The 25,365-nt window shown below is 44.7% G+C and overlaps 1 long non-coding RNA gene across 2 annotated transcripts in view; it reads right to left on the bottom strand.

The window, feature by feature from the left end:
* Window positions 1-17,880, bottom strand: part of LOC128342434 (uncharacterized) — a 50,301-nt gene extending 32,421 nt beyond the window's left edge. For both annotated transcript variants that reach the window (XR_008314981.1, XR_008314982.1), the window contains exon 1: window positions 17,813-17,880. This is a non-coding gene — a long non-coding RNA (uncharacterized LOC128342434). The remainder of the gene's footprint in view (window positions 1-17,812) is intronic.
* Window positions 17,881-25,365: the final 7,485 nt, after the last annotated feature.

Here is a 25,365-nt window from a genome sequence, read left to right as displayed (position 1 = left end):
CCTCTCTCTTGACTCAGAAAAGAACAAGGAACACACTCTATGCACTTAAAGATAGGTGACTGGAAGAAGAGAAGGGGAGTGGTGCACATGAAAGTGGAAAATCCCCTCCGCCATCCTCAGAATGGCAATCACCCAGCCAATGCTTCTTGTGGGAACTTGCAGAACCCACAGTATACATGGATCCACCTATTTTATTTTATTTTTATTTATTTTACATTTTATATCCCACTCTTCCTCCAAGGAGCCCAGAGCAGTGTACTACATACTTAAGTTTCTCCTCACAACAACCCTGTGAAGTAGGTTGGGCTGAGAGAGAAGTGACTGGCCCAGACTCACCCGGCAAGTATCATGGCTGAATGGGGATTTGAACTCGAGTCTTCCCAAGTAAGACACACAAAGCAGTACCCCTGCACTCAACCTGTGTGGAAAGTGGTGCTCCCCCACTTCAGCACAAATTTGAGGGGCATTTGTGGCACAAAGCTACATTTTTCTACATGCATCATTTATACAAGCAGTCACATTCTCCACTTAAATCAAGATTGAAGCTGGTTCAACTTACCATTTAGAAGAGCACTCTGATTACCAGCCCCAGGGCAGCTTCAAACAACCATGGGAAAGCAAAGTAGAGTGAACCAGAAGTTCCTGGAGAGCATGAATTCCCACGTCATCTGAATCTACCAATATCAGGTTGCCAATGTTTACTTCCCTGTGGCAATCCAATATACAGGTGAAACTCAAAAAATTATAATATCGTGCAAAAGTTCATTAATTTCAGTAATGCAAATTAAAAGGTGAAACTGATATATGAGATAGACGCATTACATGCAAAGCGGGATAAGTCAAGCCTTAATTTGTTATAATTGTGATGATCATGGTGTACAGCTCATGAGAACCCCATATCCACAATCCCAGAAAATTAGAATATTGTGAAAAGGTTCAGCAGTCTAGGCTCCAGGTGTTCCACTCCAATCAGCTAATCAATCCATAACACCTGCAAAGGGTTCCTGAGCCTTTAAACGGTCTCTCAGTCTGGTTCATTAGGAATCACAATCATGGGAAAGACTGCTGACTTGACAGTTGTGCAGAAAACCATCATTGACACCCTCCATAAGGAGGGAAAGCCTCAAAAGGTAATTGCAAAAGAAGTTGGATGTTCCCAAAGTGCTGTATCAAAGCACATTAATAGAAAGTTATGTGGAAGGGGAAAGTGTGGAAGAAAAAGGTGCACAAGCAGCAGGGATGACCGCAGCCTGGAGAGGATTGTCAGGAAAAGGCCATTCAAAAGTGTTGGGGACTTTCACAAGGAGTGGACTGAGGCTGGAGTTAGTGCATCAAGAGCCACCCCACACAGACGGATCCTGGACATGGGCTTCAAATGTCGTATTCCTCTTGTCAAGCCGCTCCTGAACAACAAACAACGTCAGAAGCATCTTACCTGGGCTCAAGAAAAAAAGAACTGGTCTGTTGCTCAGTGGTCCAAAGTCCTCTTTTCTGATGAGAGCAACTTTTGCATCTCATTTGGAAACCAAGGACCCAGAGTCTGGAGGAAGAATGGAGAGGCACACAATGCAAGCTGCTTGAAGTCCAGTGTGAAGTTTCCACAGTCTGTGTTGATTTGGGGAGCCATGTCATCTGCTGGTGTTGGTCCACTGTGCTTCATTAAGTCCATGGTCAACGCAGCCGTCTATCAGGAGATTTTGAAGCACTTCATGCTTCCTTCCGCAGACGAGCTGTATGGGGATGCTGACTTCATTTTCCAGCAGGACTTGGCACCTGCCCACACTGCCAAAAGTACCAAAACCTGGTTCAATGACCATGGGATTACTGTGCTTGATTGGCCAGCAAACTCGCCTGACCTGAACCCCATAAAGAATCTATGGGGCATTGCCAAGAGAAGGATGAGAGACACGAGACCAAACAATGCAGAAGAGCTGAAGGCCGCTATTGAAGCATCCTGGTCTTCCATAACACCTCAGCAGTGCCACAGGCTGATAGCATCCATGCCACGCCACATTGAGGCAGTAATTGCTGCAAAAGGGGCCCAAACCAAGTACTGAATACATATGCATGCTTATACTTTTCAGAGGTCCGATATTGTTCTATTTACAATCCTTGTTTTATTGGTTTCATGTAATATTCTAATTTTCTGGGATTGTGGATTTGGGGTTCTCATGAGCTATACGCCATGATCATCACAATTATAACAAATTAAGGCTTGACTTATCTCGCTTTGCATGTAATGCGTCTGTCTCATATATCAGTTTCACCTTTTAATTTGCATTACTGAAATTAATGAACTTTTGCACGATATTCTAATTTTTCGAGTTTCACCTGTATCTGTTAACTAAGAGTTGAACATCTGAAGCTACCCTCAGTCTTTAATTCTTCTAGTTACACATATGAGGAATCAAAACAGCTGAGCTCACAAAAGCACTCCCAAACATCACCAATAATAGCTAATGAAGCCCAGGATTCTGAGTTTACATCCAGTATTTTCACTGCACAACTGTTCTAACAAAAGGATATGGTGGGAGAGCTGAAACACCTGATTCCCTTCTTAAAGCACCATGAAGTTGAAGCCTGTTTGAGGTGAGTTGTTGCTGTGGAGTAACTATTGCTATCAGCTTGCCTGTGCTACCATGAAATTAAAATCAATTGCTGCAAGAGGTCAGCACAGGAAGTAAATTATAGCAAAAGATGCATCAAATAAATGGATCCCACTGAAAAGAATTACGTAGGACATCCGCAACATTAAAATTGCAGTTCCAAATAACAGGCTGTAGTTTTAAGGTAAATGTCTACACTGCAAGGTAATTCTTGGAATCTATGTGAAATACAAGGAAAGCTTATCTCTGAGAGCAGAAGACTATAAAAATAACAACTGCTTGAATGGAAGAAAATTGGAGTTGATTGCCATAGCAACAAAAGAATTACACTGATGAAATATGGCACATAAAATCCTTGTATCCTACATTAATGACACAGCAATCAAAAGTAAACAAGAGGGGAAGAGGACTAGAATTCACTTTGTCTACATTGGAAAAGTCAAATCCACCTATCCCAATGACTGTGGTTCAATCTAAAAAGAGCTCAGTTTGTTCTTTTCCCCCATCCCACCCTCCTCCAGATCACAAAATCAGGCTGAGCAGGCTTCTGAGTCTGAGCATAGGGAGGGCAGGCAAACAGAACCCTGATTAACCCTGTTCTCTCTGATTTTTTTTTTTTTTAAGCTGAAAATAACGTCCCCTAAGCTTCTTTTTCACTCACATGGGGGAGAGATACAGGGAAGGTATCTTTTCTCTCACATACAAAAAAAGCAACTTAGGAAGAGTGATCTTGAGCAGAAGGTACCTCACTCCTTCCCTTTCTCCACTCACATTCACAGAAGTCCTTCACATGACCACATGGGAGTGGTCTAGGGGAGACAGGAGCTTACCTGCCTTCCCACAGAAGATCCATCTGCACATCAGGGTTCTGCTACCTGTGCGCCCACACGAGTGGTGCAGCGGTGAGCCCAACAGCGATCAGGAGTGGGAAGAAGCAAGTTGGGGCCACCAAACATACCACAATGCATCACATGAGGAGTGTGGTGCATTGGGGAAACTCTGCATTTCCTGGCTGCTCCTTCCCCGGTCTCTCTGACGAGCATGACTGCTGGCCAGCTGGGAGCAGGCACAGCACAGATGACCAGAGGGTGAGGTAGGAAGGGGTTTATTGTCCCCCTACCTCACTTTTAACCTGCGCAGCTGCTCTGGGCTACCCGGAATGGAATTTCTGGCTTGGGAGAGATCCTGCTGCTGCAGATGACCAGAGCTACCTGGAGTCTGCCTAGGCTAGTCTTGTCTCTCAGAAGCATGTGCACATATGAGGAAGCACTTTATTTTCTCCTTATATGAATACATAAAGAGGTGATTCTCACGACTGGCATATAGCAGGCTAAGGGAACCTAGCCCGCTTTTTGCTGATTGTGTGCTTCAACGGGCAGCAGCGTTCTGTTAACCTTGGCATTTTGCTTGTGTGTTGCCGCGGTATGCGGCGACACACAAGTAGACCCCCAACTGGGAGGCTGGAAGCAGCCTCCCGGGCTTGGGAGTCTTTTCAGGATGCCCCACATGCTCATGTGGGGCATCCTGGACCTTCCGGGGGCCACATGGCCCCAATCCCCACAGCCCCCACCAGCTCCGTAATGGAGCTGGCAATCATGTGGGCAGCCGATCCGACTGCCCAGGGCTCCATGGGTGATCATCTGAGGAGATGCAGAGCTCGTTTCGTCGAGTCTCACTGATCGTGAGACTTGCCTCGAAGTGTCATGCACTTCCTAAGGGACATGCAGATCCTAAGCATCTTCTTCTGAAAGTTAAGTCCCTTTAATTTCAACTGAACTTACAGGGGAATGATTACAGTGTAGTGGCTAATTGCTAGAGCAGTATAGAAGCTGCTTCCGTATGGCTGGATTCCATTATGCTCCTAAAATGTCTGTCTGTGGCGTTTCAGGGTGGTATAGTACTCTGTGGTTTGAAAAGCAACCTTGTAGGAATTTCTTAGGCTTTAATGAAATTTCCCACATGCCACCAGGAAAAATAAACCATAAAGCCTCCAAATTCTTTAGACTCCTTTCAGTGTCTCACTGTGTTTGTGAACATAGCTTTGCGTAGCATGAATAAGGAAATGACAGGACTCACATAGAGCAGAGGTTCAAAACTAACAAGAATTAAATGTATTTCTAAGAGATGTTTATCTCCACAAGGCTGTAGGGTATTGTACTTGTTGATGTTACAAGGTTACAGTTTATTTTGTTGCACTTCTAATTGAAAGTTTAATTTTAATTGAGAATCCCAGCCAGGCATTTTCACAGAAACCCAGCCCTTTTTTTGGACCATCTTATTCTTTGAGTCACAGAACATCTCCTCTTTGAGACTGTCCCTCACCAGATCCACCCACCCCAACTAACTCACAACTTCATACGAATAGCCTGGTGGTTCTTGAGTGGGTAACCTGCTCAAGTAGCCCGCCCCTTAAACTGGGTTTGCGCCACACCTACTCACAAGTAGACCCCCGGTGGGAGGTTGAAAAGCAGCCTCCTGGCTCAGGGGGTTTCCCAGTATGCCCTGCGTGCTCAAAGGACATACTGGAGCTTCTGGGGGCCATGCGGCCCCCAAACTCCCCAGCTCCTGCTGGCTCCGTCACGGAGCCAGCAGTCGTGTGGGTGGCCAATCCAGCTGCCCAGGGCTCCCGCCCTGCTCATCTGCGGGAAGAGCGGGCTCCCCTCAAAAATGGCAAAAGTGGGTCTCACTGATTGTGAAACCCGCATCACTTCTTTACCTCCAACTTCCACCAATTGATTCTTTTGATTGGCAGCTCAGCAAAATTCCAAATACATTTGCATAAAAGTACAGAGCATTAGCCCCTCGAATGTCATTTCATCCCAATGTCTGATCAAATGGCACAATTTCTTCCCACACCACCATTGCCCTATGCTGCCAACCAGGCAGTATTGCCATGATGTGTGCCAGCAGATGAGATTCCTTCCTACAGAGCGGCATGGGAATCTCACTTTGCAAAAATGTCTTCCATACCATTCAGGTGATCCATGAGTTGGCCTTTAGTTTTCCAAAGTAGGCTGTGAAAATGTCATTAATCAAAGGTGGCTCATAAACTTAATTACCAATGTCACTTCCATATTACATGCAAGGTTCTACATTTATGTCTACAGTTTTCATCAGATTAATCAGATTCTGTTTTATTTCACCTTTTTAAAAAAGGAGTTCTCAAATGTTATTTCTGTGAGCTTCCATTAATCAAGAAAGAGTACTATTCAACCCCCACCCTAGTGTAACTAAATAACATTTTAGAAATCCATTGCCTAGTAATGCTTTTCTTATCCTACAGAAAAATCAGATCAAAGGAAAAATAAAAAGGTACATATAGACTTACAGCATACTATATTGATCTTAAGGCTGGAATAGAACAACAAATCATTTCTGGACTCTATGGGCCTCATTATACATTAGGGTCCATGGAGGTCAGAACATAAGCACCAAGATCTTTCGGGAAAATATATATTTTCCTACTGATTTCCAGAATTCACCATTTACACAAGCAGTGAAAACTTCCAGGATTTCACTGATTGGGAGTTGGAATGGGTCTTTAATTAAGGTAAGTGGCCAAAAGTTCTGTCATTATAAGCCTCAAATTTCTATTGCCTATAAATATGATAATTGTTGAGGTAATAACTTGAAACTTGATATGCATGACCTACTTGATGAGATCTATAAATGTGCCTAGTTTCAAGGAGATCTGATAAAAATTACCGCAGCTAGTGCTGAAAATTGACACTGACCCTTTTTTGCCCAAATTGTATCCAGGCATATCATATATTTCTTTCAAATTTTGATGAAAATGACTGATGTAAACTGTTCAGGTTTATCTAGCAAGGCAATCCTTTGTTGTTTCGATGAAGTTTGGAGCAGTGATTCAAAAGTTAATAACGTCTGCCTTCCCCATTAAAATCTATGAGGCTATCTGACAATCACCAGAAAGCGGGTAAAGGGAACTAGCCCGCCTAAATCCCCCCCCTTAAATGAGGTTAACGGAGCAAGCACTCCATTAACCTTGTTTATTTGTTCATGTGCCACCACAGCACGTGGCAACACATGAGTAGACCCCTGGCAGGGAGGCTAAAAGCAGCCTCCTGGTTCCGGGGGTCCCCCCCCCGAATGCCCCACATGCTTGCATGGGGCATCCTGGGACTTCTGGGTGCTGAGCAGCCCCTGATCCCCACAGCCCCCCACCAGCTCTGTGACTGAGCCGGTAGTTGTGTGGGTGGCTGATCTGGCTGCCCAGGGCTACATGTTTGATTGTCTGCGGGGAGGGTGGGCTGAGCCCGCTCTCTCCCCCAAACACCGTGAAGCACTTGTGTGAAGCACCTCTATGGCTCACGAGTACTGGTTTACTGCAAAGCTTTACTACAAGTTCAAATTTGCCCCCAAACACTGGTGTAAACAGAGGATTTTCTTACCCCAGACATAAATCAGGCTATGTTCCAATGTGTAATGAAAAACCCGAATCATGTGTGGAGCGCTCCCCAATAGCTTGCAGGGACTTCAATGGAAATCTAGACGATATGTGAACGCACACCTGCCCTTCTGTGGTAAAATTTCCAACTGGGAATGCTCCTGGCAAAGTTATACAGAGAGCATGTCTGGTTTGACAATGAAGTCAAAATTTGCCAGTACTCTGTGATTGGCAAGGTGAGTGATACAATAAGGGGGTGAGCATTGGTGGTGGATTATCTCCCCCTTATCCTGCCACATGCAGCCAACAAGCTGCCTCTAATGTTCATTTTCCAAGATTCATGGGTGATTCTGGAGAAGGAAAGATCACACACACACACACACAACTGTGAGTTTTAATGGGCTTTATTAAGGCTGATGATTAAAAGTGTAGGTGATTAGGCATATAGGCAAGTAGTATCCATTTCATTTTTCTATTATTGTAGTCCAGTGTTCAGTAACAGCTAAAAGCATTCCTAAAATCATTTTTTCCTTTTCTCAAAATGCAGAGCTGCTAATTAGGAATCAATTTAGGCTCACCAAAAGCAGGCAGCTTAGGACTTCAGTTCTGTGTGAGAAATATCTTATCTGTCTAGTTGCCTAGGCTACAAACCACAACAATTTCCCCCAACTCAGTTCTGACTGCAAAGCACACAGTTCAATCAGTGTTTCCCCTTTAATTTGGCCTAATAATTTCTATGACAGTTAACTCATACCACTAATAAATGGGAGGCATCTTCTTAACAGAAAAAGCATCTCTTTCTATCCTTCTACTAAATGCTGAATAGCTTAAAACAGTTTCATTTCATTAGGAGCAAGTAGCAGAAGGCCTTTTGCTATCCCCTGACTGTTCCCAAAACAATCCTAGAAACTGTGCTGGCAGAGAGAGAGAAAAAAGCTAAAGTACAGTTTTCAAGGAGGGAGGGAGACCAACAAGAGGAATGTTCATTAAAGCAGCTTAGGAAGGGGGGGAGGAGGAGGGGCCGGAAGGAGGGGAGAAAGACAGACGCCATTTTCTGCCACCTGGCAAATAATGGCTGCAGCAGAGGCTTCTCTGGAACTCAGGATAGGTAAGAGAGAAGATCCAGGGACAGAGAGGGAAAGAGGGATGAAGGCATGGTTTGGGGCAATATTTACCCGTTTCCAGGTACGCTAGAACGTGATCTCTGCTGGCTTCTCCAGTGGAAGTGTGACTGGCTCATGGAGGGGCTACATGGTGGGAGGGGCTACATGGTGCCTCTCCCATGAAGAAGCCAATGCCTACCCTTCACCCATGAATGGCTGTCTGCCACTTTTTATACGTTTTTGGCCACCTCTCCAAGTCAAAATAATCACTTCATCTACTCATATTATCTCTTCCTTGATCAACAAATTCCGGCCCGGCTCTCCAAATTCCTCTCTCCTGCTACAGGGAGGAGCCAGTCACAAACTCAGCCTGGCTCTTTGTCTGATCAATCTCAAGATAGAGACACTTTTTAATGTCCAGCTGGCCCTGGCTTCTAGCCATTTGTTGATGTTCTTCAGCCCAGGGAAATATGTTAGGACAGAGAATGTTACATAAGCAAGGGGGGGGCGGGTTCAGTGTGTACATATGAATGTATTAGCCCCCTTAGCACAGCGTAGGCATTCTTATCTATATGTGCTTTCTTATCATTTCCTAAATCAGCTAGATATGTTTATGCTTGACCTGTCAAACTAGTTCTTATGACTGGTTTTTAGGACAGCAACAAACTACCCAAGGCTCTTTGCTAAGCAGTAAACAGCTTCAAGGCTGGGAATGATTGTAAGGGAGAATTCCCCTTCTTTCCCAGACTCTCAAGAATAGCATTTCTGTTCACCGGCCTGGCTTAGAGGGGAAAAATCAAAGTCAGGCTTCAGCTTCCTGCCAAAATGACAATCCAGACACAGGCCTCAACCTAGCCTTTTGGGGGTCTCAGAGCAGACCCTGGTTCTAAGGGAAACGTGGAATTACAGAAAGCCAGGTGGTTAGTTAGAGCAGTGTGGGTATGTCATGACTGCCATTGCTTCTTGGATGCCTGGCTGGCCTACCTGCCTTCCAGAGTGAGCCTCAGAGTTCAAAGGGAGTGGATTAAGTCACCCGAATCCTCCTCTTGGAGGCACATTGAGGTCACCTTGACTGTTCCTCTCCAGGAAGCCCTTATCACTCTCCCTTTTTGTCTCATCCCTGGCTCTCTCAGGCATAAATAGCCCCTGGCAGGTTCTGCAACCCCACCACTTGCCAATCATGCCACCACCCTTCTTTATTAGTCCAGGTTCATTAACCATTACATTCCCCTTTGCACCTGAAAGCCCTTGCCCCACCCTCTCCTTCCTCTCCCTGCTCTCCCATTGGCACTCTGCTGACATCATAAGGCGGCACCTCAGACCGGGCTGTTCAATGGCCCGACCTGATTCTGGGAGCCGCCACTCCTTCTAGGTTCCTTGCTGGCCCTACTGCTGACTCCAACGCTGGACGCTGAGCCTCTGAGCTTCCTGACTGGCCTGGATTGCCATGCTCAGCGGAGGTATGGATGGTGGGTTTCCCACCAGACAGATTATTTACTTCTGAATAAGCCTGCCCAAGATTGCTGCATCCTTTCCTCCCCCTCCTGCATCCACTTTTATTTGTCCAGTAGAGAAAGACTCCCTCATACATCTTCAGAATTACTTCACACATCTCTCAGTTGATAGAGTTCTGTTGTCCATTCCCCACTATCAGGATGCTGATAAGAAACCTGCACTTGACTTCTGCAATATGCGCATCCAATTGACTTTAATGGAGTGAGTAACTTTAATTACACAGTTCCCAACACACTAATTTCTCTCTCCAATCTCCTAAAATCCATAGGTCAGTGATCTTCACTATTTTTCAAGCAAGGGCCACTTTGGTTAGAGATCTCCAGTATGAGAGCCGTTACCCACTTCCATGCAGCGTTGTGCTTTCCCCAGTGTGGGAGAGGGGGCAGAGGGGGGGGATAAGACTAATAGAGCCCTGTAAAGAACTCCCCACAGAGTTCTATGGCCAAAATGTTGGGAAGGATAACACTTCCCAGCGCTCTGTGTGTGCCTTTCAAGATGGTGCTGTAGCTTTACGTGGCTCTGTTATTTTTATAGGCCTCTGCCCATGCAGTGCTGGGGAAAGCACAGCATTGCATGGAGGTGGGAAATGGCTCTCACACTGGAGATTTTTTTAATTATTACTTTTTAACCACAGTGGCCCCCATGTATACCTTCCAAGATACTTTTGTACATAGCATAGTCTATTTTATGGTGCACTCCAATAAAGACTGGATGGTGGTACAGGGCAACTCCATTACCCATGGATCCAACATCCATGGTTTCATGTGTCCGTGGTTGGAGAACTGACACCCAACCTCAGCATATGTGCGGTGGAAAAAAGGTTAACTCTGTGTATCCGCAAGTTGGGGGGTGGCCAGAAATTTCCTCAGAGGTCCAGAGGCGTAACTAGGGAAAACGGCGCCCGGGGCAAGCACTAAAATTGCGCCCCCCCCCCCGCGCACCCCCCGCCACCCCCGGAAATATGGAAATGTGTCACAGCCATAGTCAAATGTGGGTTGTGGGCTGCATCCGTGCAAGTATACTGGGACAGGAGAAAGGAAACATGAGGCTACAAGGCTCTTTAGAAATATATATTTTAAAGAAATGTCTTTCACACCAACAGCCTAAGTTTGCAGTCCTCATGGCCAGAAAATAAATGCTTTTAAACATAGTAATAGGTTTTGTGTCCCAAAATGGAAAAGACAAGACAGGTATTCAGAGGCGTAACTAGGGAAAATGGCGCCTAGGGCAAGCACTGAAATTGCACCACTGTCCAAGCAGGAATGATGGGACTTGTAGTCAGCAATATCTGGAAATCCCCATTAAAAGGAACACTGTACCATCTAGACATGGTTGTTGATCAAAACCTGAAAACATGAGCCATCTCTGTAAAAGACTTAGAACAACAGTCAGGAGTTATGCGAGGATTCCAAGTGTCATTTTCTCTGTCCCCTCTCATTCTTTAAAAAACATGACTTTGTCCTAGAGGATCACCTGTCCAAATAGCCACTAGCAAAATAGGGGAAGAAGAAGGTGGTGGGGTGTGTGTCTATAAACCAGTGAATGATTCCTGCCAGCCTTTGTCTTATGATGACTGTTGGCTCATGATGGGGTATATGTGCATTCACCACACTAGTGCTTACTTTGACACCAAGAGGGAGGAGGATACATTAGTTTGCCACACTAGACAGAGGAATTTGCAACAGTGTGACATGGGCATAAGCCATGCCATTTTGTATGTTGAGCAAATGTTTGAAGCAAGTAGGTGCTTCTCCCTAGCATTAGGCCAGAGCTAAGAGCAGGAACCCCCTCCTTAGGAATGTGTGTTGGGCCTCACTGAGATAAGCCGTTGGCCGTTAGTTAAAATCCAACAGCAGCTGAAAGAGGCCCTAGCAGCCCCTAGTAGATAAGATAAGTGAGCATACCAAAGGGACTCAAGTCATTAGAAATTGAGCTTGTAGAAAACTCTTGCAGACCATACGGAATGGAATTTTCCTGAACTTTTCTGGAAGTATGTAAATCTTTCTATATCGTGATTGGATGAATGTAGATGCTGAGGGGTGGAGAAAAATCTTTATAAACTCTTGTTAGTCTGTAAGAGGCACGCTCCCTGGATCTTGGCCGTGAGGCACCAGGGATGTCCTCAGCGCTGTGAAACAAATAAACCTTTTAGTTTCCTTCACCTTCCCGGACTCAGTGTTGATTTCTCAGCTAACATTTTCTGGGGGCTCGTCCGGGATGGTCAAGCTGGTCGGTTGACCTGCCCAGTGCAGCCAAGTGATTTCTCGCCCGACCACCGGAGTCAACTTCTCTCGGCGCCACTTCCCTCCTTGGAAGGAGACGGATTTGGACCCGTGGGTAAGGGCGACGGTCACTGGTTGCCACACGGGCGCGGAAGGAAACACCCAAAGAGGAGAATTAAGGTAAGGAACCTCGAGGAAGGGTGGTAGGACGTCGTCCAGCCTACCAGGGGCACTGGGAGTGGGGGACACCACTCACGAACCAGGAACGCACCCTCAGGAAAGGGGAAGGGAAAGAGTGTTAGAACAGCAATAGAAGGAAGGGAGGGCTGAAAAGGCCCCCCCTTCAGGACGTAGGAAACCAAGATCAGGGGGCCGAGACACCACAGAGGGTGTCGGAACTGACTTGGGGAAGAAGGAGAAGGCGTATGGTTGTGAACAGAGTGTAAGTTTGGCGAATGCAGAAGGGGCGCCCACAAGGGGCAAACCTACCGTGAGTGTGGACCTTGTCTTTGACAAGGCGGGACTCCCGAGTACAGAACTTGCCCGGCGACGGGAAGGAACTGGAAAACGGAGGTGCGAGTGAATTGTCTGTTCATCCTTATTGTCATTAACTGCGTGGACCCCTTACCCGCAGTCCGTTATCCCTTACCCTCTTGTGTCTGGTTTGTGGTCACTTGAAGAAGGTTTCGACATCTACACACACATTTTGTGAAAAGTAGGGAAATGGGAGGGGGGAGTTCGAAGAGTACTCCGCTCCAGTGTATGTTGAACAACTTCCAACAAGGATTTGGGAGAGATTATGGGGACCCACGACCAACCCCAGGGTGGCTAAAAATTCACTGTACTGAGGATTGGCCAGCCCAAGTTTCAGATTGGCCGGCCGAAGGGTCATTAGACTTAAAATTAATAATGAGAGTCCATAAGACTGTAACTGACTCTCACCCAGATCAATATCCATATATTGACCAGTGGATGCTAAATGTTATGGAACAACCATCATGGCTTAAAAAGTGTAAAAAGGGACGTGTAGGAGAAGAAGGGGCAGTAGGAACATATATTATAAGACAGTCTAGGGGGAAACAGAAAGGAGGAGGGGAAACTTCGCTTTCTCCCTTGGCCCCACCGTTTACCCCCACTGCTCCTCCGCTGCCAGCTAAGAGTGAACTACCGTTGCGAGAGGAAGAGGAAGAATTGCCTCCACCGCCCTATCGCCCAAAGGCTAACATTCCACCAACATCGCCACCACCCCCGATGACTCTTCGCTCAGGCAGGGAGGTGCCCCCAACTACATATACTAGCTCCCTCACGTTAACCCCGCAACCATCACCTTCGCGGCCGCCTGCGCCCTCGGTGACACCTGAGGAACTCGCTTGTCCAGTAAGAATTACGCAGGCAGAGGGGGAAGAGACCCAGTATCAGTATGTCCCGTTTTCCTCGGCTGACCTGATTAATTGGAAACGGACTACTAAATCTCTCTCTGAAGAGCCAGGGGAAATGATTAGCTTGTTTGAGACCCTGTTTGCCACCCATCGACCCACTTGGGGAGATATTCAAACCCTCTTGAAAACCCTATTAAGCCCAGATGAGAAGGGCCAGGTGATTGAGTGCCTGGGGAAGGTGCAGCAGGAAATGGCACAGTTACCCCCATACCGGGATGGAGGTGGGATCGAGGCCCTCCAAAAGGAGTTCCCCCTTTTTAAGAACCCGAGGTGGAAATTAGAAAATGAGGAAATTCACGAAACTTTTTATCAAATGGTACTAAGCGCCCTAAAAATGGCAGGAAGGAAAACTATTAATTTGACCAAAGTGGCAGAGGTCCTCCAGGGACCAGATGAGACCCCCGGGGCATATATGGAAAGGCTAAAGGCGGCATATCGCCAGTGGACAACAGTAGACCCAGATGACCCGAGGAATAAGCGGCAAGTAAACATGACGTTCATCGCCCAAGCACAGAAAGACATAAGGAAAAAGTTGCAGAAAAAGGAAGAGGCAGTTGACATGGACGAGAGTATGTTGTTAGGTCTTGCAAGGAGTGTCTTTGCAAATCGAGACCCTCCCGAACAGAAGGTGGCGACAGCCATGGCAGTCGTCTTAAAGCAAGAAAGGGAGGGAGGACCGAGCAGATTCAGAGGCCAAGGAAGAGGGAGAAGACGAGGAATGCAGAGAGGAGAGCCACTGGGACGGGACCAGTGTGCAATTTGCAAGAGAGAGGGACATTGGAAGGCAGAGTGTCCGGATAACCCGAACCGGGACTATCAGAGGGGCCGGTCGGGGCCTCAAAGAGAGCCACCTAGAAATTGGGGAGACCGCCGCAGACCAGAGACAGCCTTTCCCACCCGAAGAGAGTTGGACTGAAGGGGCCAGGGCTCTGAAGTCGGGCTTCCCCCCGAGCCCATGGTAGAAGTGAATTTGAACGGGAAGCCCGTGCCTTTTATGCTCGACAGCGGAGCTACTGTGTCCATCATACAGGAGCCTCAGGGAAACATTACTAGTCGAGTCTTACCAATTCGTGGAGCAACGGGGATGTCCCAACCCCGACCAATTTTTCAAATAGACAACTGTAAAATAAAAGGGGACACTTTTCACCATGAATTTGTATGGCTGCCAGACTGTCCTACTAACCTGTTAGGAAGAGACATTTTGTGTAAACTACAAGCAACACTTTCGTTTCACAAAGATGGCACATGTACCTTTTCCACACCACAGACGTGTGAAATCTCCATGCCAGTAAAGCAGGCTTGGAGGTGGAAGTCGTGGTGGGATAATCAGGGAGCCGAGGAGTCTGCCATGGCAGCTCAAGTAGTGGACATGATGCCAGAATCAGAGGTGTGGGCAGAAAACGGGGGAATTGGAATGGCCAAGAATCATCCCCCAGTCTGGGTCCAGCTGAAGCCAGGAGCAGACCCAGTTAACATCCCGCAATACCCCATCCCAGCAGACAAAAGGAAAGGGATACAGCCTATTTTAGAGCAATTTTTGGAAGAAGAGATCCTGGTTGAATGTAGATCGCCCTGGAATACCCCGCTCTATCCAGTGGAGAAGACCACCCCCGGGCAATATCGACCAGTCCAAGACCTAAGGTCCGTGAATGCAAGGGTGGAACCCATGACAGCATTGGTGGAAACAGCCCTATACCCCCAATTAGAGCAAAAAGAAAATGAGTGGCAGTATAGCTCAGAAGATCAAAAACTAGCAGAAGTTATGGGAGGAAATAAAATAGAGGGAGCCTGGGTATTGCAAGGGGGGAAACTGCTAATCCCACAAGGGGATATTCTAAAAATGGTTAAAACTCTACATGAGGGATCTCACATGGGAGCAGAAGCTATGTATGAGTTGTTGAGGAAAAAGTATTATGCTCCCAATCTATCCCAATACACTCGGCAGGTAGCAAAGAAATGCACTACGTGTGCAAAGGTTAACCCAAGGGCACAAGGCTTTCAGGAACAGGGAAAAGTGGCTGTTGGGTTAGGACCAATGGAAATTATTCAAGTAGACTTTACTGAAATGAGTAAATGTGGGCAATACAAGTACTTGTTGGTGATTGTATGTACCTTGACCGGTTGGGTGGAGGCAAAGCCGTGTAAAGCTGAAAGCGCACAAGCAGTAGTAAAATACCTGTTGAATGATCACTTGCCCCTATACGGCCTGCCAATACAAATTAATTCAGATAATGGGAGTGCTTTCGTGTCTAAAGTTGTACGAATAGTATCCCAATCCTTGGGAATAGTATGGAAAACCCATCCAGGTTGGAGACCCCAAAGTTCGGGGAAAGTAGAACGAGCCAATCGGACCTTGAAAGATCAAATGACCAAATTAATCGATCTCACTCAGTTAAATTGGGTGACCTTGTTGCCTTATGTGTTGTTTAAAATGAGGAATACCCCAATGGGGAAGGAAAAGCTCACACCATTTGAAGCTATGTATGGGAGGGCTTCACCAATTCTGAAGGGTCAAAAAGACCTGTATGAGGCGAAAACTGCTGAATGGGCAGCAATGTTATCTCACATGCGTAAACACTTGCTGGAAAGAGTCCCAATTCCAATTGTGGATCCCATTCATGATTTTGAGGTTGGAGAATGGGTCTGGGTAAAGAAATGGAAAAAGGAACCCCTAAAGCCTCGATGGGAGGGACCACATCAAATCTTGTTAATAACTCCCACCGCTTTAAAATGTGCAGGTGTTAAAACCTGGATACATCATACCAGAGTAAAAAGAGCAGAACCCCCGGAGGACTGGAAAATTGAACATAAGGGGGGACTTAAATTTCGGATCAATAGGATCCAGAAGACACCATGAAGAAAAAGAAGAACCTTAAATTTTATAATTAAAAGGTTCTTAAGGGGGGAAATGTGACATGGGCATAAGCCATGCCATTTTGTATGTTGAGCAAATGTTTGAAGCAAGTAGGTGCTTCTCCCTAGCATTAGGCCAGAGCTAAGAGCAGGAACCCCCTCCTTAGGAATGTGTGTTGGGCCTCACTGAGATAAGCCGTTGGCCGTTAGTTAAAATCCAACAGCAGCTGAAAGAGGCCCTAGCAGCCCCTAGTAGATAAGATAAGTGAGCATACCAAAGGGACTCAAGTCATTAGAAATTGAGCTTGTAGAAAACTCTTGCAGACCATACGGAATGGAATTTTCCTGAACTTTTCTGGAAGTATGTAAATCTTTCTATATCGTGATTGGATGAATGTAGATGCTGAGGGGTGGAGAAAAATCTTTATAAACTCTTGTTAGTCTGTAAGAGGCACGCTCCCTGGATCTTGGCCGTGAGGCACCAGGGATGTCCTCAGCGCTGTGAAACAAATAAACCTTTTAGTTTCCTTCACCTTCCCGGACTCAGTGTTGATTTCTCAGCTAACAACAGGAGCAGATAGCCAAATTCTGCCAGGGCCAAAACCAGCCCCTGCCAAACTAAGAAATCATTGTAATTTGCCCCTTCCTGTCACAAGCAGTGTGCTGTTCTTTTATTATTGATTCTAACTCTCATATATTCCAGTCATGGATGGAAAATTCAGGGTCAATTTACAAGAGACACATTTTCTACATGGAAGTTTCTTCTGTGCAGGTGCTGTGCAGAAACCCATGTGCAGTGATCAATACATATGTAACTATTCCGCCAGGGGCATAGCAAGGTTGGAATGGGTCCAGAGACAGGATTTCAAAATGGGCCCCCAGACCCTCAAAGTCCAGGGCCTCCACACACCCCAGGCCCCCAAGGATTTAAGTCTGATATTTCAAAATAAGTATGCTACCTGGAAATATATTTCACTGAATACACGCATGCACACTTCACAGTATATAGTGATATACATCGAGTACTATATATTTGTGCTACTTTTAATGCCTAGAACACACTAGCAATGCTAATTATTAAAATGGACCCCTTGCTGCAGATTAGCAAATGATACTTTCAACCATGCAGGGTGAGCCTATGTTTGTTTTCTCAGAATTCTGAACAAATTCAGTAAAGTTTGATTCCAGGAGTCTTTTCACACGAGGCTTTTAAAGCCCCTTAACACACATCTCCTCTGGAATGGAGGTGCTGCATTCACAAGTTGGCCAGATTTACCCTGAAGTCCCTGCAAGTTATTGGGGAGCAGTTCACACACAAGAAAAATAAAATGAAATAAAATATAATCACAACACATGCTTCACAGTTCTCACTCAGACCTTCTGGATTGCAAAATAACTTGAACATAAGTGCATTTATGAATGAATGAATGAAAATAAATAAGATATACTTGTTCCAGAAGTGTTTGTAATTTCCTGACATGAAACAAGCCACTTATAGGCCTTTTTAGATAGTTTTTGTTTTTAAAGCCAGCACATTTTCCAGTCTGTTTTAAATTAAATATTCAGAGACTTCTCAGTCTCACCCCACCCCACCCCCATATCAAAGCCCTATGGCAAGCAGATCCCTATATATGGGGGTAACCACAAAGAGGAATTCACAGCCTACCTAGCAATAGCTGTTCTGGATGGTCTGGTCTGGGCAGAGGGTCTGCTGCCTGCTTCCTCCTTCCTTCCTTCCTTCCTTCCTGGCTTGGGGCCTACTCGAGTTCAGGCTTCAGGGAGGCCTACTTGGAGGCCTCTCTGGAAGCCCCGCCCACCCACCGATCAGCTGAGAGGCGGGGAGAGAAAGCTCTGCAGTTTCAAGGCCTTGCCGATCCTAGGCCTCTTTGCCGATCAGCCGGAGCTGGAGGCAAGTGGCTGAGGGGCCCTGGGGCTAGGCAGGTGGGCAATGGGGTGGGGGTGGCAGGGACTGGTATGGCACCCCCACCTCAATGGCACCGGGCCACGTGCCCCCCCTGCCCCCCCCCAGTTACACCTATGCAGAGGTCATTTCCAGCCGCCATTTTGTCAAACTGAGCCATTTTGTGGCTTGTTTTTAAAAAGTTCATTTTTTTAGCTAAAGGAAATATTTGGACTTCTGGGAGGCATCACTGGAGGCCCACGGAGCATTATAGGGCACTTTATTTCACCCTTTTGGACTGGTTTTTACTTTTTCATACAAAATTTTCAGTCCTCCAGGAACCTAACCCCCATGATCCCATAGACTTAATGACTATGTATTTGAGGTTTCACTATCCCTAGTAATTGCAGGATGGTCCCATAAACAATAGAAGTTGCTAGAGTCAGTAGTTTTTTAAAAGTCTTAGCTGGTGCTAAGAGCACCAACAGAGGAGAATGAGAAAGATGCTGCTCCAACAGATGAAGGGGGTCACTTGGTACACCAGGCAGAGAGGCTTGCTCTGGCACTCTAGGAGCTGACTTCATTTCCCAGCCATAGGAGCTCCCCTGCTGAATGATGTGATAATTCAAGTTTCTTGCTCTGGATCTGGGAATGTAAAATAATGGGTTTTCCTGTAGAATACAGTAAGGAAGGGGTTTTCACACTCAGGTTGCCATATGCCACTGAGCTACAATTCCCATCATCCCACAATAGGGATTTTTAAAATAATTTATTCAGTGTTACATTAATTTATTTCTTTTAAATTGTAATGAAGTAAATGTTATAATAATGTATATACAGAGATAACACACAAGATGCAGCCAAATGGTGAACTGTTAAGTCTATCACATATGTAGCACCTCTCTCTTCTTTCTGTAGAACATTTCAAATAACATTTTGCCCAACAAACTGTGTGCTATGAATTAATGCAGTGTGTTACAACATGTCTTGCTAGGGATCTTTGAACCAAGGGCTAATGTGTAAGTAGGCGCAGGAGTGATACAAATGGGGAGGACATATTCTTCAATGCAAAACATTCAAGATTTATTAGAAGAGAATCAAAATATACACTCGGAGTAGGGAAATAGCAAAATGACATTCACAATGGGGAATCTGGTAGAGCAGACTAACTTGTGAGAACATTAACACAGAAAAAAACCAATGCATTTGAATTGAAATGATTGGGGGAAACCATCAAGTTTAGGGAAGCCCAACTCCTAGGGAGTCTATTCAGCACTTAAAATGGCTGACAGTTGTAAAATTCTTAGAGATAGATCCTGGAACAGGAAGTAGTGAAGAGAGGGGAGGAGAAGAAGCAGGGAAAGTGGATTGATGGGGAGAATAGTGAACCAGGAGGGGACATCACAAAGGCAGGAGGGGATAGGCAAAATACAGAAATGCATTGGACAGGTGAAACTCGAAAAATTAGAATATCGTGGAAAAGTTCATTAATTTCAGTAATGCAAATTAAAAGGTGAAACTGATATATGAGATAGACGCATTACATGCAAAGCGAGATAAGTCAAGCCTTAATTTGTTATAATTGTGATGATCATGGCGTACAGCTCATGAGAACCCCAAATCCACAATCCCAGAAAATTAGAATATTGTGAAAAGGTTCAACAGTCTAGGCTCCAGGTGTCCCACTCCAATCAGCTAATCAATCCATAACACCTGCAAAGGGTTCCTGAGCCTTTAAATGGTCTCTCAGTCTGGTTCATTAGGAATCATAATCATGGGAAAGACTGCTGACTTGACAGTTGTGCAGAAAACCATCATTGACACCCTCCATAAGGAGGGAAAGCCTCAAAAGGTAATTGCAAAAGAAGTTGGATGTTCCCAAAGTGCTGTATCAAAGCACATTAATAGAAAGTTATGTGGAAGGGGAAAGTGTGGAAGAAAAAGGTGCACAAGCAGCAGGGATGACCGCAGCCTGGAGAGGATTGTCAGGAAAAGGCCATTCAAAAGTGTTGGGGACTTTCACAAGGAGTGGACTGAGGCTGGAGTTAGTGCATCAAGAGCCACCCCACACAGACGGATCCTGGACATGGGCTTCAAATGTCGTATTCCTCTTGTCAAGCCGCTCCTGAACAACAAACAACGTCAGAAGCATCTTACCTGGGCTCAAGAAAAAAAGAACTGGTCTGTTGCTCAGTGGTCCAAAGTCCTCTTTTCTGATGAGAGCAACTTTTGCATCTCATTTGGAAACCAAGGACCCAGAGTCTGGAGGAAGAATGGAGAGGCACACAATGCAAGCTGCTTGAAGTCCAGTGTGAAGTTTCCACAGTCTGTGTTGATTTGGGGAGCCATGTCATCTGCTGGTGTTGGTCCACTGTGCTTCATTAAGTCCAGGGTCAACGCAGCCGTCTATCAGGAGATTTTGAAGCACTTCATGCTTCCTTCCGCAGACGAGCTGTATGGGGATGCTGACTTCATTTTCCAGCAGGACTTGGCACCTGCCCACACTGCCAAAAGTACCAAAACCTGGTTCCATGACCATGGGATTACTGTGCTTGATTGGCCAGCAAACTCGCCTGACCTGAACCCCATAAAGAATCTATGGGGCATTGCCAAGAGAAGGATGAGAGACACGAGACCAAACAATGCAGAAGAGCTGAAGGCCGCTATTGAAGCATCCTGGTCTTCCATAACACCTCAGCAGTGCCACAGGCTGATAGCATCCATGCCACGCCGCATTGAGGCAGTAATTGCTGCAAAAGGGGCCCAAACCAAGTACTGAATACATATGCATGCTTATACTTTTCAGAGGTCCGATATTGTTCTATTTACAATCCTTGTTTTATTGGTTTCATGTAATATATTTCATGTAATAGTTTTTTCTGAGGTGTGAATTCTCATTCTATCATAGCAAATGAGATTTTTTTTCAATTAAACAACTCTCATGACCCCACTTTCACTTTTTCACACTTTCCTTTACTATGAATAATATGAGGAAGTAATCAGTTTAGCACACTTCACCTTATGAAGACAAACCTCATACAAATAAATTCACCATAATTCACCCCTCTGCCCAATCACTCTTAAATTGGGGATGGGTGGTAGCCTCCACCCATTAGGCACTATCTACCAGCCCACCCCACTCCTTTGGGGCAGATCCACTTTCTGCCCCCAATCTGCCCCAAAGACACCCAAACTTCAAAAATTCTCAAAAAATCAGCCCTCTGCCCAATCCCCCTGAAATTGGGGTGGTAGCCTCCACCCATTAGGCACTACCACCCCACCCCACTATTTTGGGGCAGATCCACTTTCTGCCCCCAAACTGCCCCAAAGTCACTAAAACTTCAAAAATTCTCAAAAAATCAGCCCTTTGTCCAAACCCCCTGAAATTGGGGTGGTAGCCTCCACCCATTAGGCACTACCACCCACCCCACTATTCTGCCCCAGGCCCCACTTTCTGCCCCAATCTGCCCCAAAGACATGAAATTTTCAGAAATTTACCAAAAATCATCCCTTTGCCCAATCCCCCTGAAATTGGGGTGGTAGCCTGCACCCATTAGGCACTACCACCCCACCCCACTACCTTTGCCCAGATCCCATGCTATGCCCCCGAACTGCCCCAAAGTCACGAAAACTTTAAAAAATCGCCAAAAATCAACCGTGAACTGAATCACCCGAATTTTTTGTGCCCGAAATTCGGGTGATTCGGCTCATGCCCGAAAAATGTCGGGGGACATCGGGGGTGATTCGGTTTGGCTCCGAATCACCCGAAATTGTTCATTTCGGGCACAGATCATTCTGTGCCCGAAATTTTTTGCACATCCCTATCCACAACACATAAAAATGTATAAAACTCCACTCCTTTGCCCAGTTCTATAGGGGATTGGGTGGCAGTTTGCATCCATGGGGCTCTGCCATCCAACTTGCTTTGGTGCCTCCTAGCCCTTAAAAATACAGCTGAATTGATTCAAATTCAAATTGAATCAAATTCAAACCAAATCGACCCAGATTTTAGGGCAGCAGATTCGAGCTTGAATCAAATCAGGCTGATTTGATTTGAACTCATATCAAATCACAAAAATCAATTTGTGCACATCCCTAATAGCTATTAGTCCAAGTTGCTTGTTATGTTCAATGCATGGGTAGTAATAAAATACCCTTCTGTATCCTACAATTGAGGGGGCCTGTCGGTTCACATTTTAAATGATCGCATGTGCAGTCATTCACACAAAAACATGCACATGTGTACATGTGTATGTGTACGGCACACACATACAGAATAATATAGGGCTATTACTATTAAGAGTATAGGAACCATTCAGGTTGGCAATTTACACATTGTAGGAAATCTAGGTAATTGAACCAGTTGAGGCTTACACATTCCAGTAATGACCAAACTCACATAAAGTGTCATTTTTTTAAAAAAAACACCTGAGATTAAAATAAAGATGACAGTTCCTTTAATTATAGTCACCTTTTTTTCAAAGGAAATGACAAAAAAGTAAAGAAGATTAATTAAGACAGTAATGCTCCAGAATGACTCAAGGCATATTTAAATAAGACTTGAATTCATCTTTCATTTGGGCAAGAAAAAGACTGTTAATAATGGTAGTTTCTGCTTAGATTTGACTGAAAACTTTGCTCTGGTGGCCTGTTAATCTGAACATTTTAGGAGATGCTTGCATCGTTGTGTGATTTTCTTTTGCTTTTTAACATATATATCCAACATCAACGTACATTAACAGGGCTGTTCTTTAAATAGTTCCGTCTCAGAAATATTAATCTTAGGACGTATGAACTAAGAAATCAACCAAACTTACTCGCATAATAGCACTCATTCAATCCTCTGCTGCTATCTAGATAAGTTCAAGTCAATTTAAAATTAGATGATCTGGAGAAATAAGGAGACTGCCTAGCCAGTCTAGATCTTTTAATGGGAAAAGCTGATTGCATGATTTATTTATTTTTTTAAAATGTGAATAGAACTCTAGGAAATAGGAGGACAGTTCTCTGAGGGCATGATAAGCTAATGTTACAACTATAATAGCTCCTGGGACTTGGCCAGATTTGCAGAATGCCAAATTTGCAGATGACACCAAACTATTTAGAGTAGTGAAATCCAAAAGAGATTGTGAGGGGCTCCAAAAAGATCTCTCCAAACTGTGGAAATGAGCCATAAAATGGCAAATTCAGTTCAGTGTTAGCAAGTGTACATATCGGAACACAAAACTCCAGCTTCACATATACACGGATGTGGTCTGAGCAATCAGTGACTGACCAAGAGAGAGATCCTAGGGTCATGGACAGCTCGTTTAAAGTGTCGATTCAATGTGCAGCAGTTGTGAAAAAGGCCAATTCCATCCTTGGAATCATTAGGAAGGGGTTTTAAAATGAAAATGCTAATATAATAACGCCCTTATACAAAACTATGTTGTGGCCGCATTTGGAGTACTGCATACAGTTCTGGTCACCATACTCAAAAAGGACATAGTAAAACTGGAAAAGCTGCAGAAGAGGGCTACCAAGATTATCAGGGGCCTAAAGCACCTTCCTTACAGGGCAAAGCTACAACACCTGGTGATTTTTACTTTAGAAAAAAGATGACTAAGGAGGAGACATGAAAGAGGTTTATAAAAAATATGCATGGTGTAGAGAAAGCTGGTGGAGTGAGATTTTTCTCCTTCTTGCGTAACACTAGAACCAGGTGTCACCCATGAAACTGTTTGCCAAGAAATTTAGGAATGACAAAAGGAAGTACTTTTTCACAAGACTCATAATCAACCTATGGAATTTTCTGCCACAAGATTGTAAGAATGGCAGATCAACGGTGAGATTGGAAGAATGGAAGTTCAGTCCCCAAATAGCAAAGCAAAACCAGTTTGGTGGTCTGTCCATAATAGGGATGTGCAAAATCAATTTTTTAATTTGATTTGTGCCTAAATAAAATCACCCCTGATTTGTTTCGTGTTTGAATCTGTCCCCCCCGTATCACTCCAGATTCTATTTGGATTTGATTTTATTTGGATTCAGATTGATTTGGACCACTTGTAAAGGTCCTACTGGCACCAAATTTGGTTGGTAGGTAGATCCCCATGGGTTCCACCTACCACCCAAATTTCAAGGCAGTGGGGCACTTGCTTGATATTTAATGATTTTATATTAGTTTTTTATTGATTTTGTATATTTCTGCCATAGGAAATAATGGGGATTCAAGTAGTCCTATCCTAATCCTAACATGGATCCCCAGCTTTCATTTTTAGCCCTTGTAGAAGTGGTGTTATGGAGCAAAATGTGCAGTCAGTATTTTTCAAGTGTTCAGATCCTTTGGTGTTTAATAACCTTTCCTCATAATGAATCCCTACGAGGATTCATTGCACACCTTCATTTCTTATGTTCATTTTTAAAAATTTTTATTTATATACCACCCTTCCAAAAATGGCTCAGGGCAGAATTTTGACTTTCATTGGAGAGTGCAACTGTCAACTACCATGTGTCAACTACACACACACACACACACACACACACACACACACTGCATTGGGGTACTCAGTTTATATTTTAGGAATATTAAAGTGTTTAGATTCTTTGGTGTCTAATAACTTTTCCTCATAATGAATCTCTATGAGAATTCATTTATTCTGTTCATTTTGACTGTCATTGGACAGTGCCAACTGTCAACTGCCGTGTGTCAACTACACCCCCACCCCCACACACTGGGGTACTCAGTTTATTTTTTAGGAATTTTTGAAGTGTTTAGAATCTTTGGCATCTTCGTTACACACCTTCATTTCTTCTGTTCATTTTGACCCCATGGCTTTGCAGGTGGGGGTGGGGAATAAGTTGCATCCCATGTGCCAACTAGCCCCCCAACCCATAAGACACTGAGTAATCAGTTTATATTTTAGGAATTTTTGAAGTGTTTAGATTCTTTGGTATGTAATGAATCCTCATAGGGATTCATTATGAGGAAAGGTTATTAGACACCAATGAGTCCAAACACTTGAAAAATTCCTAGAACATTAACTATGTAGTATCCCACTATCTTATGGGTGATAGGGTGGTGTAGTTGGCACATGGCCATTGACAGTTGGCACTTTTCAAAGACAGTCAAAATAAATAGAAGAAATGAAGGTGTGTAATGAATCCTGATAGGGATTCATAAAGGAAAAGTTATTATACACCAAAGAACCCAAACACTTGAAAAACAGTGACCACACATTTTGCTCCATAACTCACTTCTACAAGGGCTAGAGCATAGCTTTAAAAAAAAAAAAAATCTAAGCTGGGAATCTGGGGGAATTAATAGGAGGGATCTGAATCTT

Source organism: Hemicordylus capensis, chromosome 2 (genome assembly GCF_027244095.1).
Source record: "Hemicordylus capensis ecotype Gifberg chromosome 2, rHemCap1.1.pri, whole genome shotgun sequence".
NCBI lineage: Eukaryota > Metazoa > Chordata > Lepidosauria > Squamata > Cordylidae > Hemicordylus > Hemicordylus capensis.
The sequence above is the reverse complement of the archived record's forward strand: the minus strand, read 5'-3'. Positions and strand labels throughout refer to the sequence as shown.